Source organism: Lathyrus oleraceus, chromosome 3 (genome assembly GCF_024323335.1).
Source record: "Lathyrus oleraceus cultivar Zhongwan6 chromosome 3, CAAS_Psat_ZW6_1.0, whole genome shotgun sequence".
Taxonomy (NCBI): Eukaryota; Viridiplantae; Streptophyta; class Magnoliopsida; order Fabales; family Fabaceae; genus Lathyrus; species Lathyrus oleraceus.
In genome coordinates this window covers 17,993,168-18,013,080 of record NC_066581.1, presented here as the reverse complement: position 1 = coordinate 18,013,080, position 19,913 = coordinate 17,993,168, and the positions used below count along the sequence as shown (strand labels likewise).

The 19,913-nt window shown below is 38.3% G+C and overlaps 2 non-coding genes across 2 annotated transcripts; both read left to right on the top strand.

The window, feature by feature from the left end:
• Positions 1-235: 235 nt before the first annotated feature.
• Positions 236-342, top strand: LOC127133271 (small nucleolar RNA R71). The gene has a single exon (XR_007807259.1). It is a non-coding gene; the product is annotated as a small nucleolar RNA R71 (small nucleolar RNA).
• An 11,742-nt stretch (positions 343-12,084) lies between these two features.
• LOC127133270 (small nucleolar RNA R71) lies at positions 12,085-12,191 on the top strand. The gene has a single exon (XR_007807258.1). It is a non-coding gene; the product is annotated as a small nucleolar RNA R71 (small nucleolar RNA).
• The last annotated feature ends 7,722 nt before the right edge of the window (positions 12,192-19,913 follow it).

Here is a 19,913-nt window from a genome sequence, read left to right as displayed (position 1 = left end):
TGCATTAACATGATCAAGGTTACTTATCTCGTACATGCCAGTTTTCGTTTGAGGTTTTTCTACCATTGTTCGTTCACTTCCCCACTGATAGTGGTTTTGAGCCATGCTTTCGATAAGTTGGTAAGCGTCAGCATAAGGTTTGTTCATCAGTGCACCACCTGCGGCGGCATCTATTGTTAACCTCGTGTTGTACAAGAGACCATTATAGAAGGTTTGAATTACTAACCAGTCTTCTAAACCATGGTGTGGACAAAGTCTCATCATGTCTTTGTATCTTTCCCATGCTTCGAAGAGAGACTCGTTATCTTTCTGTTTAAATCCATTTATCTGGGCTCTTAACATAGCTGTTTTGCTTGGCGGAAAATATCGAGCAAGAAAAACTTTCTTCAACTCGTTCCATGTGGTGACTGAGTTGGAAGGAAGAGATTGAAGCCATCTTCTAGCGCTATCTCTTAACGAGAAAGGAAAAAGACGAAGTCGAATTGCCTCTGAAGTGACACCGTTAGCTTTAACAGTATCAGCGTATTGGACAAATACGGATAAATGAAGGTTTGGATCCTCGGTAGGATTTCCAGAGAATTGGTTCTGTTGCACTGCCTGCAACAGTGAAGGTTTAAGTTCAAAGTTATTTGCTTCGATTGCGGGTGGAGCAATACTCGAATGCGGCTCATCTTGCGATGGAGCGGCGTAATCTCGAAGAGCACGAGCTGGTTCGGCCATCTCGGGTATCGAAGGGAAAATATTTTTGAAATCGGGGAGTTCAACAGGAGGGAGATTGTTTGCAGCACGATATTCCCGAATTCATCGTAAGACTCGGAGATATAGTTCGATATCGTTGATTCGTAAGTAGAACGGCTCGCCTTGTGAGCGAGTGTGTGGCATACAAATCAACGAAAGAAAGAAAAGAAAAGAAAAATAAGCCTTAGTCTCTACAGCGTAACAGAAGAGTTACGATATCGACTAAATAAAAGTCCCCGGCAACGGCGCCAAAAACATGATCACGACTTTATGAGTCGAATTTGGGGTACAAACTACAAGTGCACAGTTCTATCGCGTAGTTTTAAAAGATATCGATCCCACAGGGACTTATGAATCGATATACCATTATCTAAGGTTACTTCGTAAAGCTAAGGCAGGTAATACTTTGATTGTTTGGGGGAAAAGCTAAAACTAAAATAAGATCTAAAATAAATATCTAATAAGCGGATATCGGTATGTAGTTCGTCGTAATTAGGGAATCAATTCTTTGTTGGTTTCTTGGTTTTAAAATAAATCCTTTCAGTTGACACTATTGATAAAAAGTCTTATCTCAAACTCTCGCTCTGTTGAATAAACTATGATTTTATATTAACGTAGCTGTCACTTATTAGTTAAGTCAAAAACCACTTTTTGAAAACAATAGAATCTGTAGAAACTCTTTTTAAGAAAACACTAATCGTTTAAACACCCTTATCTCAAACTCTCGCTCTGTTGACTTAGGTTATATAATTAAATTCAAATGCTTAACTCTCGTCCTCACATTCAATCTTTAAAAATACTTTTTGAAAAAGATTAGAATTTAATTAACTCTAAAAATTGCTCTCGCCCTGATCTAGAATTAATGTCCAATTTACACTGTCCAGTCAAAAACTCAAACTCTCGTTCTATTATTTTTAACTTCTTTATGTCTTTTACTTTCGTACAAAAACCTTGTTATTAAACCTGTAAATTGAGACCGTAAAAAGAGTGATTTTAATTTTAAATTAATTAAACCAATTTGGTTTTGATTCCTTCATTCTGCTTACTTTACATACCGATACCTAAATAAATTAGCCAGACATGCTAAACAGACTTAAATAATTATCATGCATAAACAGATTCATCTCAGGCAAGTAATATAAATAAACAGTAAAGCAGGGCATATATAAATTCAAACAATAATTAAAGAACCTGAGAAATTAAATAGCGGTCTTGAACACTCCACCACAGGCCGGTTGGATTTGTTCTTGAATTCTTCAATCAAACAGAAAAATAAAAGCGAAGGAATAAAAAACTAGATTCTAACGTAAGGTTAGATCCGGTGAAAGGTACACAATAGTTTCCGGTGTAGAAACTATTGTGCGAAAAATTAATTAATTGCTGGAAAAGAAAATAGAAATTGCAAAGGAAACAATATAAAAATCGTAAAAGTAATGCTGTAAAAATGAGCTTGTACTGCTGGAAGAGAAAAAATGCGAAAAAGAGAAAACGACGATGAAGTCTGGAACCGAGAGCTTTCCAAAAAGCTACTATTTATACTGCTACTTTTTGTAACTGCTTCCAAGGGTTTTCAGTGTACATGGTCTTCACGTTCCAAGGGTCAAGCGTGAAAGTAGCTTCAACGTGGTCTGTTGCGTTCCTGGTGCCAAAAATATAGGGGAATGATGTGACGTCCGTCACACCATGTGTGACGCTCGTCACACAAGTGTGTAAAGCGTGACGCTCGTTACAGCCTTTGTGACGCTCGTCACAGGCACATCGCCTGTGCTTTTTGGGCTGGGCTTTGGCTTTTGATATTTGCTTATTTTCATTCCTTTTTGCACCTCCTTTTCTTCCTTTTTTACTTGTACTTCAAATAAACCACCTGAGATAAATAGAAAGAAAATACCGCGTAATATCTAATAAAATGAGATAAATTGAAGTAAATAATAATATAATTTAATTAAATTGAGTCCTAGAATGTGATACTATTTCATGTTATCAAACTCCCCCATACTTAGATCTTTGCTTGTCCTCAAGCAAAATACAGTATAGAACTTGTTTTAAAAATTTTAGCCAGATGAAATTTCAAAACACACATCAATTCATACTAGGTTGCATGTAAACCTTGTTTAGAAGTAACTTGAGTTTAATCTTGACATCAACAACCACCGTCACAATCTCAGATAACCCCACCTTATGCAAACCAGTTCGAGTAATGCCATTATAGGTATCCTAGTTCCTTTACTCTTATTTCACCCGTTTACATTCTAGCGAAATCACATTAAGCCCTTTATCTTTTCGCGCACATAGTGGAGTAACCGGTTAGTGATTCTGATCCCCTTTTTGCTAGAAGTTCTGGTACATAAGTCGGATAACCTCGTTATTCAGTCCATTGCAAATTGCGGGGGATCGGACCGTAGTCCGCCCTACCAAGTTCAGCACCAGATACCTGCTGAACCAACTCATAATGGATCTTTCATATTATGCTTTTCTATGATCTGCAACCTTTAGATTAAATGATCTGGTAAGGATCACCTAACTTAATTAGTGCATTTTCTGATATATATATTTTTTTATGTTACTTTGGGAATCATTCACTTATATTCATCGGCTCTCCACGTAGTTTGCTATTAAGATGGTGTTGACTTCTCGTATAAACTACTCGGGGTTACTATAAAACTAAAAGTTCAAGGGATTGGTATAATAGGTACTTATCCTGATCTAACATGTTGAGGTTCTTAGAGCGTTGTTATGGTAATAATTTTTGTCTTGATTTCACTCAAGTTTTATAAAATAAGCGACCTTTATACTTATTGGGTGTGTTAAATTTTTGTTATGGCTCATGAAAATTGAGGGGAATAGATAATAGAAAGTTTTCACACTTGGGACTTAACTTAAAATAAATCTATATTATAAGAAATATATTTTTTTAAGGGAAATAACAATGAAAAGAAAGATACATACTTGAAAAAGAAAAAAGGAGGATAGAAAGAACACGGTTTTCCCCCCCATACTTGAATGAAACATTGTCCCCAATGTTTTAAGGAAAAGAAATGAATTACAAAAAGAAAGGAAAAGGAAACTAAAGTTAATTTTGCCTGCCGCCTCGTGTTCTTGGACCTGGTGATCGTTGATGTACTTCTAAGTTGTCGAACCTGCTAAGCAGATCAGTGAACCGCTGGTCGGTTATGGCATTCCTCTCTTCCTGTTGTTGTTGAATTTGGCGCATCATTTGCATCATTTCGAGATTCTGTGCTTGCATACCATCAATAGCATCCATGATGTCGTCGTTGGTTGCAGGCCTTCTTCGTCGACGACGTCGTGAGGATGGGCCAGCTGCATTATCGGAAGGGTTGAGCGGGACTGATTGTTGTGCAGGAGCGTTATCACCTTGCTCCATTTCTTCGAACTCGTCGGTAGACGGGTTTGTATGTGAAGGCTCGGTAGCTTCGGGAGCATTCAGATCATAGAGGTGGCGGTTGGGATTGGTGACATCGGTTAAGGCAATGTTGGGTAGAACAACGCTTGGGACTGCCTGGTTATTCACCATAAGGTAATATTTTCCGCCTACTCTGTTCTTTATTAGGCGGCTGGACCGACAGTAGCTTATATCCATAAATAGGGGAGGTAAAGATTCTAAAGTTTGGAGTCGGTCCCCTAGGTTTAAGCCAAGTGCTATGGTGGTGATTAATCCACCAATTACAAAAGGTTGACGGCCTCTAGCACATAAGGTGCGGATATGATGAAATAGGAAGGAGGCGGCGTTTACCTTAGCATTCGGTTCGAAGACGCATTCGAGGAAGAATAGTTCCTTTGCGTTGACCTTGCTGTTGTTCGGTCTTCCAAAAACTGTGTTTTGTAGGATGCGGATAAAGTACCGGATAGTTGGGTTATGTATATGGGAAACAAGGAGCTTTTCCCAGTTGTTGGCATCTACACCGGATATTTTCCTAAAGAGGTCGAAAGCGGCAACTGTGTTCCAGTTTAGGTTTGGAGGGATTCTGGGGTAGACTTGACCTTCTATGGGGAATTGTAGCATGGTGCTCAATTGGTTTTGGGATAAGGAATACTCGGTGTTGAACATACGGAAGGTTGCGGTACCGGTTAAGAATTCGTCTTCACCGGTGGGAGTGTTGTACGCATAGGAACTTAAAAATTCTAAGGTTAGGGATGGGTAGGTGGGTTGATTATGCGTGCATAGAAAGGTTAGATCGGCAAGGCGGAGCATCCACTCGATACCTTGAAGTAATCCTAATTGTTGTAAACAAGTTGAATCAGGATACCTGGTAGAGGTGACACCTCGGTGTTGGAAACGCTCGAATTACTCTCTTTGATAGTTATCATCTTCAGATCGGAAGATGATGTTTCCAAAATTTTGATTTCCCGCCATACTGATGAATGAGTTGGAAGAAGTAATTAGGAAAGAAAAGAAAATATATTTGATTGTATAGAATAGTTGTAATGTAGGAAGAAAGGTATGGTGGGTATTTATAGGAAAAATTTTGAAGTTGGAAAGGGAGTGGTTGAAAAGTAAATAAATGTGGGTAAATGTGAATAACTGGGGAAGGTAAAAAGGTGAAGAGGTGTAACGGTCGTCTCCAACGTCTTTGTAACGTTCACTAGTCAGAAGGGTGTTACGCTCGTTACAGGGGCATGACGGGCGTCACAAGCACTTAGCGTGACGTCCGTGATAGATTGTGTGACGCTCGTCACACAGTCTTTTTGGCAAGGTTTCTGCTGGCGTTCTTCATAATGATTTTGGTAATTTATTTTTATTATTTATTTTGTTTTGCTTCAGATTATTTGTTTTGCTATTTAAATTTCCCTGCATGCTATTCTACTTTGTATAATAGTGCATAATTATATTTTTCTTTAATAAGTTATATAGGCAGCAACAGTAGAGAGCATTTTTTTAATAGATATTGCATAATTCATAATAAAATAGGATAATTCAATAGCTTCATAAAATAATCATAATGTAACATTGGGAAAAAAAAATAAAAATGCGAAAGAGAAACAAATACGAACATAATTTGAAATAACATTAAATAATAAAACTAACTAAAACTAAATAACTAAGAAAAATAACTTCTATCCATCTGCACGATCTCTAGCCGGAGGAGCAAAGGAGTTAACACGGTTTAGCAACTCGTGAAACTGATTTGTCATACCGTTCATGCATCCCAGAAATTCGTGTCTCATGTTAGCGAACTCTTCTCTGAGGGCGTCTTGTTCTGACATCAAAGCTTCAATGGCGGTGTTATAATCAGTTCCGGGCATATGATGTCTAAGGTCGGGTATTGCCGATTCTTCGGTCTGAACAGGTTGAGGAGGAGGATCAATATCATAATAACCAGATGGTGTCTGGGGGTCAGATTCAGCATAAGGGATTTGGTCATCACAAATCTCATAGTCCTGGATAGATTCAGTGGATCTAGCAGGAGAGGGGGTTTCGTTCAGATTGTAGAGCCAGTTATTGCGGTTATGAACACTAGTCCTAGGATCGGGCATGGTGAATAGGCAAAGAACTTGGTTATTAATTATAAGCTCAAACTCATCAGACCCTAGGTTTGCTATAAACATAGTGTTGAAGAGGAAGGGTATACTCATAATAGTAATGCCACAAAAAGGGCTTAAGTCAAGCATAGGCTGACGTAATCCGATAGCATTACCAATCATGGTTATCAAACCGCCTATTCGAATTGGTGCTCGTTCATCTTGGATAAGGCGGTCTAAATTTGCTAGCATAAAAGTGGCACCGTTTACTGGACGGTTCTGGGAAGCACAAAATATGATGAAGAGTTCATCACGTGAAACTGTGGTACTGTTTGGCTTCTTCCCAAATAAGGTGTGGGTCAGGATCTTATGGAAATAACAGAAGGCCGGATTATGTATGTTTCCAGAGAGAAACTCATGTTCCTCGGGATCGTCATTTCTAGTCAAGCTTCCCCAAAAGTGTTCAAGTTCTCTATATTCGAAAAGTTCTTCTTGGCTCACTGTGAATGTGTCAAAGGAGGTAGGGAAACCTAAAAGGTTGGTAAAGTCTTGAATATTAAATTGGTACTCCATGTTAAACATTCTGAACTGGATAAAACCTCTGCTTATTCCTTTTCCATGGCTAGGTAGATAGATCAGGGAGCTAAGGAATTCTAATGTTAGTCTCCGGTAAGTGACAAATTATCTACGGATAGGAGAGGTTTCCCACCCAATCTGATTCAACAAATACAGGACACTTTGTCTTAGTCCAAGGGCAGTCATTGCCCAGTCATCAGCATACAGACTAGGTAGCATCTCTCTCGTGGCTAGTTCCTCAAACTTTTGTTTCTGAGCTGTTCCTCTGAATTTGATACCCATACGGTCAAATTGTCCCATCAGGTTAGTGTTACTTAGAGAAAAGAAAAACAAGAGTTTTAGTCAGGATTTGGCCAAATGCCGAAGGAAGAAGAGAAAAGTTTTTAATAAATAAAAATAAATTAAGAATGAATACTAAACAAAAATTAAAAGAATAATTAAGGAAGAAATAATAATAGAAAAAAAATAAAATATTTGTGGGTTGTCTCCCACTAAGCGCTTTATTTAATGTCGCAAGCTCGACATAAAAACTATCAATTATAATCTATAAGTTCTGGAGGCATTTCGTTTAAGTGCAAGACTTGCGAATCTTCATTGTTTTCTGCATAGTGATAATGTTTTAGACGTTGCCCGTTTACGGTAAATGGTTCCATAGATTTGCCTTTAATTTCTACTGCTCCACTGGGAAAAACATTGGTGATTTGAAAAGGACCTGACCATCTAGATCGTAGTTTTCCCGGGAATAACTTTAGCCTGGAGTTAAATAAAAGGACTGTATCGCCTTGTTTGAAGATTTTCCTTGATATGCGCTTGTCATGCCATTGTTTTGTTCTTTCTTTGTAGATTCTGGCATTTTCGTAAGCATCTCTTCTGAGTTCCTCTAATTCGCTTATATCAAGGATTCTCTTTTCGCCGGCGGCTTTATAGTTTAAATTTAGATTTTTAATAGCCCAATAGGCTTTATGTTCTAATTCTACCGGGAGGTGACATGATTTTCCATAAATGAGCTTAAATGGAGTTGTCCCTATGGGAGTTTTGTAAGCAGTTCGGTAAGCCCATAAAGCTTCTAGTAATTTCAATGACCAGTCTTTCCTTGAAGTGGCGACTGTTTTTTCTAATATTTGTTTAATCTCTCTGTTAGACACTACCACTTGCCCACTGGTTTGAGGGTGGTAAGGTGTCGCTACTCTATGTCTTACGCCATACTTAAGCAGTAGTTTTTCCAGTACCTTGGATATGAAATGCGATCCACCATCACTGACTACTATTCTTGGGACACCAAACCTTGGAAATATTATATTCTTAAAGAGTCTAGTTACTACTCGTGTGTCGTTTGTTGGAGAAGTTATAGCTTCAATCCATTTTGATACGTAGTCAACTGCCATGAGTATGTATTTGTTACCGAAAGAGGATGTAAACGGTCCCATGAAGTCTATTCCCCACACGTCGAAAATCTCTACTTCCAAAACGCCCTTTTGTGGCATCTCGTCACGTCTAGATATGTTTCCTGTGCGTTGACATCTGTCACATTTTTTAATAGCTGCATGTACATCCTTCCATATATTTGGCCAATAAAAACCGGCTTGTAGGATTTTAGAGCATGTCTTGGATGTACTTGCATGTCCACCATAAGGAGCGGAGTGACAGCGTTGGATTATATTTTCTACCTCTTCTTCGGGTATACACCGACGGAAAATACCATCGGGGCCTCTTTTAAAAAGTAAGGGGTCATCCCAGTAATAGTGTTTTATGTCATAGAAGAATCGTTTCTTCTGTTGGTAGGATAAGGTAGGTGGAACTATTCCGGCAGCTAAATAATTGACGAGGTCAGCGTACCACGGTGTAACACATATAGCTAAGGTGGTTTCTACCTGTTTATCAGCTTTATTTTCTTCCAAAGTAGCTATAAGTTTATCGTACGAGAAATCATCGTTAATTGATGTTCTTTCCGATTCAAGGTTCTCAAGTCTCGAGAGGTGATTTGCTACTACGTTTTCAGTTCCTTTCTTGTCTTTGATTTCCAAATCGAACTCTTGTAGCAACAGGATCCACCTTAGGAGTCTAGGTTTAGCATCCTTTTTTGTTAAGAGGTATTTGATAGCAGCGTGGTCAGTGTAGATGATTATTTTGGCTCCGACCAAGTAAGAACGAAATTTATCTAGCGCAAACACTACTGCTAGAAGTTCTTTCTCGGTTGTGGCGTAATTCATCTGTGCTTCATCTAGAGTTCTACTTGCGTAATATATAACGTGAAGCTTTTTATCCTTTCGTTTTCCTAAAACAGCACCCACAGCGTAATCACTGGCATCACACATTATTTCGAATGGTTCGTTCCAATCTGGTGTCTGCATTATGGGCGCGGAGATCAATGCTTCTTTAAGCGTTTGAAATGCTTCTAAACATCTATTATCGAATATGAATTCAGCATCTTTCATTAATAGCCCGGTTAAAGGTTTAGTTATTTTAGAGAAGTCTTTAATGAATCGTCGGTAAAAACCGGCATGTCCTAAGAAGCTTCGTACTTCTCTCACAGTTTTCGGGGGTTGAAGATTTTCGATTACCTCTATTTTGGCTTTGTCTACTTCAATTCCTCTATTTGAGATGATGTGTCCTAAAACAATTCCTTCTTGTACCATAAAGTGACATTTTTCCCAATTAAGTACTAGGTTTACTTTCACACATCGCTCTAGAACTCTTTCTAGGTTTTCAAGGCATTCTTCAAAGCTTTGTCCACATACGGAAAAGTCATCCATAAATACTTCCATGATGTTTTCTAGAAAATCGGCGAATATTGCCATCATGCACCTTTGGAAGGTTGCAGGAGCATTACACAAGCCAAATGGCATTCGTCTATAAGCGAAGGTACCAAAAGGACACGTGAACGTTGTCTTTTCTTGGTCATCAGGGTGAATTGGTATTTGAAAGAAACCTGAGTAACCGTCTAGATAGCAGAAATGAGAATGTTTTGCTAATCGTTCTAACATCTGGCCAATGAATGGTAAAGGGAAATGATCTTTTCGGGTTGCTTTGTTTAGTTTCCTATAGTCAATGCACATTCTCCATCCCGATTCGATTCGTTTGGTTATAGTTTCTCCTTTTTCATTTTCAATGACTGTTACACCTCCCTTCTTTGGTACTACGTGTACAGGACTAACCCATTTGCTATCAGATATAGGATATATGATACCTGCCTCTAATAACTTGGTTATTTCCTTCTTCACTACCTCACTCAGGATCGGGTTTAGTCTCCTCTGGTGTTCCCTAGAAGTTTTACAGTCTTCTTCTAGCATGATGCGATGCATACAAATAGAGGGACTTATTCCTTTAAGATCGGTGATGTTGTAACCTAGTGCAGTTGGATATTTTCTTAAGATATGCAGGAGTTTTTCTGTTTCGAGTCTTCCTAGGTCAGCATTAACTATCACTGGTCGTTCAAGTTCTAAGTCTAGGAATTCATATCTCAGATTTTTGGGAAGTGTTTTCAGGTCTAGGGTTGGTTTCTTAAGGCATTGCGTAGGATCCGGTGTTATTGCTAAACACTGGTTAAGTTTGTCTTCTACAAGATAGTCAGATGATTTGTCTTTTTCTAACTCAGTTTCTTTTATGCATTCATCGATGATATCCATGAAGTAACATGTATCTTCTATTGCAGGTGCTTTCAAAAATTGGGAAAGAATGAACTCAATTTTCTCTTCTCCTACTTCAAAAGTGAGTCGTCCTCGTTTTACGTCTATGATCGCACCGGCAGTTGCTAAGAACGGTCTTCCCAGTATAATGGGTGTAACTTCATCTTCTCTAATATCCATAATTATAAAATCAGTTGGAATGTAGAATTGACCTATGCGCACTGGAACGTTTTCAAGAATTCCTACAGGATATTTAACGGAACGATCTGCTAGTTGCACAGACATTTTAGTTGGTCTTAATTCTCCCATTTCAAGTCTCTTGCATATGGATAAAGGCATAACACTAATACCGGCTCCTAAATCGCATAAGGCTTTGTCAATGACAAATTTTCCTATGTGACAGGGTATAGAGAAACTACCTGGGTCTTTAAGTTTAGGAGGCATATTCTGGATTATAGCGCTACATTCAGCGGTGAGTGTAACAGTTTCGCTATCTTCAAGTTTCCTTTTATTAGAAAGAATTTCTTTTAAAAACTTGGCATATGAGGGCATCTGCGTAATAGCTTCTGTAAACGGAATTGTGACGTTTAATTGTTTTAGTAGGTCAACAAATTTTTTGAATTGGCCCGCATCTTTGGTTTTAATAAGCCTTTGAGGGTAAGGGATAGGTGGTTTATAAGGTGGTGGAGGTACATAAGGTTCCTTCTTTTCTACGGTTTCCTTATTACTCTCTTCCTTTTCCTTAGGTTCACTTTCCTCCTCAGTTGACTTTTTAGAGTTTTGGTTTTCTATCCTTGGGTCAGACGGTCCTTCCACTTCCGTTCCACTTCTCAGTATAATTGCATGAGCGTGGCTTCTTGGGTTAGGTTGGGGTTGGCCAGGAAATGTACCAGTTGGGGCAGCAGTAGGCGCTTGTTGTTGAGCTACTTGTGATATTTGCGTTTCCAGCATTTTGTTATGGGTAGCCAGGGCATCTACTTTACTTGCTTGTTGTTTAATTTGTTCGCCAGTGTGTACATTCTGGTTTAGGAAATCTTTATTGGTTTGCTGTTGAGAAGCTATAAAGTTTTCCATCATGATTTCCAAGTTGGATTTCCTAGGGGCGTTATTGTTAGGTGTAGATGGGATCGGCTTCTGATATCCCGGAGGTATAGCTGGGGCTTGATTTGGAGATTGTCCAGGTGCGTATAAAGCATTATTACTCTTATATGAAAAATTGGGATGATTCTTCCAATTTGAGTTATAGGTGTGCGAGTAGGGGCTTCCTTGAGCATAGTTTACTTGCTCCGCTTGGATTCCTGTTAGGAGTTGACAATCTGCAGGAGTGTGACCTTGGATTCCACAGACTTCGCAATTCTGAGTTATGGCAACCACGGTGGCTGGAGGTGATACGTTTAAACTTTCAATTTTCTGGACCAGAGCATCCACTTTTGCATTAACATGATCAAGGTTACTTATCTCGTACATGCCAGTTTTCGTTTGAGGTTTTTCTACCATTGTTCGTTCACTTCCCCACTGATAGTGGTTTTGAGCCATGCTTTCGATAAGTTGGTAAGCGTCAGCATAAGGTTTGTTCATCAGTGCACCACCTGCGGCGGCATCTATTGTTAACCTCGTGTTGTACAAGAGACCATTATAGAAGGTATGAATTACTAACCAGTCTTCTAAACCATGGTGTGGACAAAGTCTCATCATGTCTTTGTATCTTTCCCATGCTTCGAAGAGAGACTCGTTATCTTTCTGTTTAAATCCATTTATCTGGGCTCTTAACATAGCTGTTTTGCTTGGCGGAAAATATCGAGCAAGAAAAACTTTCTTCAACTCGTTCCATGTGGTGACTGAGTTGGAAGGAAGAGATTGAAGCCATCTTCTAGCGCTATCTCTTAACGAGAAAGGAAAAAGACGAAGTCGAATTGCCTCTGAAGTGACACCGTTAGCTTTAACAGTATCAGCGTATTGGACAAATACGGATAAATGAAGGTTTGGATCCTCGGTAGGATTTCCAGAGAATTGGTTCTGTTACACTGCCTGCAACAGTGAAGGTTTAAGTTCAAAGTTGTTTGCTTCGATTGCGGGTGGAGCAATACTCGAATGCGGCTCATCTTGCGATGGAGCGGCGTAATCTCGAAGAGCACGAGCTGGTTCGGTCATCTCGGGTATCGAAGGGAAAATATTTTTGAAATCGGGGAGTTCAACAGGAGGGAGATTGTTTGCAGCACGATATTCCCGAATTCATCGTAAGACTCGGAGATATAGTTCGATATCGTTGATTCGTAAGTAGAACGGCTCGCCTTGTGAGCGAGTGTGTGGCATACAAATCAACGAAAGAAAGAAAAGAAAAGAAAAATAAGCCTTAGTCTCTACAACGTAACAGAAGAGTTACGATATCGACTAAATAAAAGTCCCCGGCAACGGCGCCAAAAACTTGATCGCGACTTTATGAGTCGAATTTGGGGTACAAACTACAAGTGCACAGTTCTATCGCGTAGTTTTAAAAGATATCGATCCCACAGGGACTTATGAATCGATATACCGTTATCTAAGGTTACTTCGTAAAGCTAAGGCAGGTAATACTTTGATTGTTTGGGGGAAAAGCTAAAACTAAAATAAGATCTAAAATAAATATCTAATAAGCGGATATCGGTATGTAGTTCGTCGTAATTAGGGAATCAATTCTTTGTTGGTTTCTTGGTTTTAAAATAAATCCTTTCAGTTGACACTATTGATTAAAAGTCTTATCTCAAACTCTCGCTCTGTTGAATAAACTATGATTTTATATTAACGTAGCTGTCACTTATTAGTTAAGTCAAAAACCACTTTTTGAAAACAATAGAATCCGTAGAAACTCTTTTTAAGAAAACACTAATCGTTTAAACACCCTTATCTCAAACTCTCGCTCTGTTGACTTAGGTTATATAATTAAATTCAAATGCTTAACTCTCGTCCTCACATTCAATCTTTAAAAATACTTTTTGAAAAAGATTAGAATTTAATTAACTCTAAAAATTGCTCTCGCCCTGATCTAGAATTAATGTCCAATTTACACTGTCCAGTCAAAAACTCAAACTCTCGTTCTATTGTTTTTAACTTCTTTATGTCTTTTACTTTCGTACAAAAACCTTGTTATTAAACCTGTAAATTGAGACCGTAAAAAGAGTAATTTTAATTTTAAATTAATTAAACCAATTTGGTTTTGATTCCTTCATTTCGCTTACTTTACATACCGATACCTAAATAAATTAGCCAGACATGCTAAACAGACTTAAATAATTATCATGCATAAACAGATTCATCTCAGGCAAGTAATATAAATAAACAGTAAAGCAGGGCATATATAAATTCAAACAATAATTAAAGAACCTGAGAAATTAAATAGAGGTCTTGAACACTCCACCACAGGCCGGTTGGATTTGTTCTTGAATTCTTCAATCAAACAGAAAAATAAAAGCAAAGGAATAAAAAACTAGATTCTAACGTAAGGTTAGATCCGGTGAAAGGTACACAATAGTTTCCGGTGTAGATACTATTGTGCGAAAAATTAATTAATTGCTGGAAAAGAAAATAGAAATTGCAAAGGAAACAATATAAAAATCGTAAAAGTAATGCTGTAAAAATGAGTTTGTACTGCTGGAAGAGAAAAAATGCGAAAAAGAGAAAACGGCGAAGAAGTCTGGAACCGAGAGCTTTCCAAAAAGCTACTATTTATACTGCTACTTTTTGTAACTGCTTCCAAGGGTTTTCCGTGTACATGGTCTTCACGTTCCAAGGGTCAAGCGTGAAAGTAGCTTCAACGTGGTCTGTTGCGTTCCTGGTGCCAAAAATATAGGGGAATGGTGTGACGTCCGGCACACCATGTGTGACGCTCGTCACACAAGTGTGTAAAGCGTGACGCTCGTCACAGCCTTTGTGACGCTCGTCACAGGCACAACGCCTGTGCTTTTTGGGCTGGGCTTTGGCTTTTGATATTTGCTTATTTTCATTCCTTTTTGCACCTCCTTTTCTTCCTTTTTTTACTTGTGCTTCAAATAAACCACCTGAGATAAATAGAAAGAAAATACCGCGTAATATCTAATAAAATGAGATAAATTGAAGTAAATAATAATATAATTTAATTAAATTGAGTCCTAGAATGTGATACTATTTCATGTTATCAGGTTAGTGATTAAATTAGTGTTAATGAGGTTGAGTGGGTTTTAAAGTTGGTAAATGGTGGAGGAAATGGGGTTTGGAGAGGTTGAAGATGAAAGGAAATTGGGACAAAAATGATGTTTTTAAAATCTGCCGTGATTTTAGGCTCTAGACCCCATGGCGTTCGCCAAAGGGGTAGATGGCATACACCATCTTCACAAAATGGCTATTTGGCCATATTTTTCTTACAGATTTTGGGTTTTGGCTTGGTTTGGTTTCTTATTCGGGGGTGTATGTAGCATCTTCTGATGTTTTTCTTTGTATTGTACATGCATGAAACATCAATGACATTTTGACATAATAAAAATGATATTTAATATAAATAATGACACTTTTTTTTGAATTTTCACTAGTAAATGCATAATACTGATATAATTGCATAATAAGTGTATTACATGCAAAGTACTGAGATAAGTTCATGAATAAGTGTATCTAATATTGAATACGGGAAATTAAATCTAATTTGCGGAAATAAATCTAATTTACAGAAATAAATCCAATCATAATAATGGAAATATGTCTAATAATGGTGAATAAGATAATAATAATATGACGGTAAATCTCCCCACACGTAATGTGAGTAGTGTCTTCAATGCTTCCAGTAACTCCTCTAAAGTGATATGTGTCGGGCACCCTGTGCCTCTGCTAGCTGGCGTCAGAGACTATAGATTTCCTGATAAAGGCAATCTGTCTCTGTGGTATGTGTAGCATCTGAGACCTCCATCTGTAAAGTCAGTTCAACAAGATCTTCTCGTAGGGAAACCATCTCTTAGCACATAGTGTTGAGCTCAGAGTAAACATCGTGCTGCTGCAAATTAACATTAGAGGAATAAACTATGGTCCTTTTTGGGAGAGGTGTAGGGTAGTATTCAGGAACATGAGGAATCTTGGGTCTATCAGGTGTCTCATCCTGGGCTTCTAAGGCATATGACAAATTTCCTTTGTTATGGATATTTGTTCTTGTTGGGTGTGGTAAACCAAAGTAGTGGATAGTTTCATTGTCTATCATGAGCTTATAATGGACAGGACTGAAAAAGACTCTCCTCACTAGGCCACTATCCAAGCATAGGTTCAGGTCAATTAGGGTACAACCATAACAGGCGGTCAGATGAGATAGTTTGCTAATGAGACCTAAGGCATAGGATATGTGGGTTACTGATCCTCCTACATGTATAGGTCCCTCGGAGGATCTGGCAGTAAGGTTAAGGTTATCAATTAGGAAATTTCCGGAGGCTACAAGACGTGACTGGGTGGTATAAAAGAGCATAAAGATCACCTTAACACTAACATGGTCATCGATCTCACTCTTCCCAAAGAAGGTATGGGCTAAGATCATCTGGAAGTATCTAAAAGCTGGGTTATGGATGCGGTTTGAAAGCTGGATGGATGGGTCAGTGCTGCCCCCACCTGTGATATCACTCCAAAACTTATCAAGCTCATCTTGCATGAAATCACCAATAGGGAGTTCAGGCATATCATCAAGGCCACACTGAAATCCTAGGAGGTTAGCAAAATCCTTATGGTTAAAGGTGTACTTATTTTCAAACAGTTTGAAGTTAATACGGCATCTTTTGGATCATCTACCAATGTAAGGTTCACAGAAGAGTGAGATAAGAAATTTTAGGGTGAGGTGTCTGTAGGTAACATTCATGGCATCAGAATATTCCTCCTATTGGAGTTGGTGGCAAAGGTATCTCACACATGCTTCAAGACCTAAGGCTTCTAGGTAGTTGGGGTTAGGATATATGGTTGGTAATAATGGTCGCTCAGAAAGGACCACATATCGTTTCCTCTGAGTATCATCTCTGAACACAACATGCATATCTTCGAAGCTATGCATCCCAAAAAATATGGTTAGTGGAGAATGTGTTATGGAGAGGGATGGATCTGAAACCTAAAATATAAACATCACACAAGTCAGTCTTGTTAAGCAAATAATAAATTAAATAATTCACCTTTTGAAAATAATGGAAAATATGACAAAAATAATAAAGTAATAAATATAAAATGGTCGTGGGTTGCCTCCCATGCAGCGCTTGTTTAATGTCGTTAGCTCGACGATTATAGAACTCACATCGTAGAAGTAGAGATTGGTGGTTCGATCAGAGTATGACCAGAGTAATAGGTAGGGATGTCATCTCTGTTATATAGTGTTTTTCAACACCACCTCACAGGTCAGACCTGCAAAACACATGCCACAAAGCATACACAATGAGTCGCGGTCCCAACATGCCACAAAATAGGGAAAAGAAGAAAAATAATTTTTTCATGCATGTAACCGGTTACGCAGATTCATGGAACCGGTTACACAAGCTAGGGTCATATTTTTTTCACTAATTTTACTCCATGTAACCTGTTACACAGATTCATGTAACCAGTTACACAGACAAAAATTAGATTTTTCACTAATTTTCTTGCATGTAACTGGTTACACAGATTCATGTAACCGGTTACACAGACAAAAATCGTAATTTTTATGTTGTTTTTCCTACATGTAATCGGTTACACCTGAGACAGAATGCCAAAATGTCTCATTTTTCAGCAATAGTGCAATTTTAATTCAACAACAAACCAGTCCCATTGCATATAAGTGAAGTAGCAACAACAATATAAACCAATCCCATTTTTCAATTTTTTTCTATCATTTTATTTTTTGAATAAATTCATAAGTAATTCAAATAATTCAATTCATTTTCAGCCCATCCAAAGTCCAAATTCCCCAGTTCATTCCTAATCTACCCTTGATCAATTTCTATAAATTAGATCCCATTATCCACAATTCTTTTTTGGCTAGAACCTTGATCATTCAAACTTTTGAGCACCCATTGGAATTCAAATTTTCTCCTCTCACTTCATCTTCTCCAAATTCCTCTCCATACACTAAAGCTCTTATTCTCACCATTAGAGCAAGCTTCACATTGAAGCTTGTTATCAATTGAGCTAAATCTCCTACATTTCGCACTCCTCAAAAAATCAGAAAATCAACATTAAGATCAACAATCAACTTCAGAATTTTTCAAAGTCGAATCACTAAAAATCAGAAGTAGAAGATCAAAGAAGCATATCTCTGTTTTTCAACATCTTCATCATCTTCAAATTTCAACAAGTTCCAAGATAATCCTCCTCTTGTAGGTCGGTGATTTTTTATTCTTATTTGTTTGCTGAATTTTTGGTATCAAAATGTAGCAGATATATTGGAGAATCAAAGCCCTAAGGTTGGTGGCTTGATTCTCCTTCATCTCTATTTAATTTCAGTTTTGTGCTTGGGGTTCTTGACTTTAATGCTTCCATTTTTCAGAATTGGTTAACTCTTTGTTATAATAGATCAAAGATTAGGATAAAGGAGGTTATTAAGAGTAGAATGATGATTCTATTTCTTGATTCCGGCGCAGTGGTGTCAGAACTTCGGTGGTGGTTGCTTCTTGATATGAGACTTTGCATTTGACGTGTAGAGATGTTAGTGTTGCTGATTTTTCTCTCTTTCTCTTATTACTCATATGCTATTATTCTTATTTCAATATTATTTTGCGCTAACAATTTAATTTGATGCAAATTAACATCTAATTATTAACACTTTAATTGTTTTTATTGCAACTTTTTTTTTTGTTATTTTTATGGCTTGATTGATAAATCTTCCACACTTCAAATCATTGATAGATGGACATTTCGATCGATTTAATCTTCTTTGATTCAAACATGTTGGTAAATGATCATTGGATCATTTTCGATACTTTGAATCATTGATAGGTTGTCCCTTAATGCGCCATATTTTTAGTCCTTTGATTCGTGGATAGATAATCTCAAGTAATTATTCTTTTATTTGCAAATTAACTTCTAACATTAACTCCTAACATTTACATTATGCAATATTAACTTCTAACATTTAAATTTGTGTAATTTAAATTTAATGTCATTTAAATTCTTGCAATTTAATTCTTGCACATTGGCATTCATGCACTTTATCCTCATATCATTTAATTGACCTTTTGTTCTTTATCTTGTTATTTAATTAAAAAAATGAACAAAAACATGATAAAAATGGAAAAGACTAAAAAGGGACTTAATTCGAGGACTATTGGACTATGTGTCGCATTACGCGAAAAACCGGCGGGAAAACGAAACAACAGAGCCGCCACCGTGCGTTATTTGTCCCAAAGGAGGGAAAGGAAACGCTCGAAGTAAACCTGGAAAGAACATGGTCTCGCGACCAGAGAGAGATGGGATCGGGAGTCGGTTATGCGAAGGGAAGGTATTAGCACCCCTACGCATCCGTCGTACTCTACGGAATCCGCGCACAAAAGAAAGGATAAGGTTGCTAAAAACTGCTCACAAACTGCACAAGGCTGGAAAGAAAACACAGAAAGACAAAAGAAACGGGACTCGGCAGGATATCGCATCCTGGGCCTACGTAGCCTGTCAGACACAAACATCAGAGTCGACGTAGTTTGGGACAGGGGAAACGTGCTCGCTAGGATGTCGCATCCTATGCATACGTATCTTCTCTGACTGGAGAAGAATCAGAGCACTCGTAGCTCGGCTAACACACGCCAAACAACACCCACACAGGAAACCGACTGCCAATCGCTGGGCTTACGTCAGACTCCACACAAACAGGAAAACAGGGAAACATGGAAACCGAATGCCAATCGCTGGGCTTACATCAGACTCCGAACCAACAAACACACATACGGGAAACCAACTGCCAATTGCTGGACTTATGTCAGACTCCAACAAGCAAACAAGACACAGGAAACCAACTGCCAATCGCTGGACTTACGTTAGACTCCAAACACACACAAAGGGGTTGAAAAAGAAAAAGGGCGCCCAGAGAGATCAGCTCATCTCCTGCCTACGTACCTCATTTGGTATGAGGATCAGGGCGACGTAGTTCCCCTACACAGGGAAAGAACTTCTAACCTAACCAGATACAAAGGGAGACACAAACTACTAGGGAGACTACGACTCGAGCCTAGAAGTTGTCATGCATACGACCCCTATGTTAAGGTTTCTATCTAACTTGCACAGGAAGCAAGATATCCTAAACAGCACAGGCAAATACATACAAGCACAAAAAACAAGCACACACACTATATGCAAGCAATTGGGCTCATACAAGGCTAGGCTGCAAAAACAAGCCAACTGGAATGGGGTGTGGTTAGCTCTTAACCCTAACATTGAGAGTTAGGGTGAAGCAGATGAAATGGGAAGTGAGGGTAAGACCTCACAACTCTTATCCCTGGCCTGGGAGAGCTTGACTCAAAATAGAAAATGTGGGAGTTCAGAATGTAGGAACTCTTTTCCACAGAT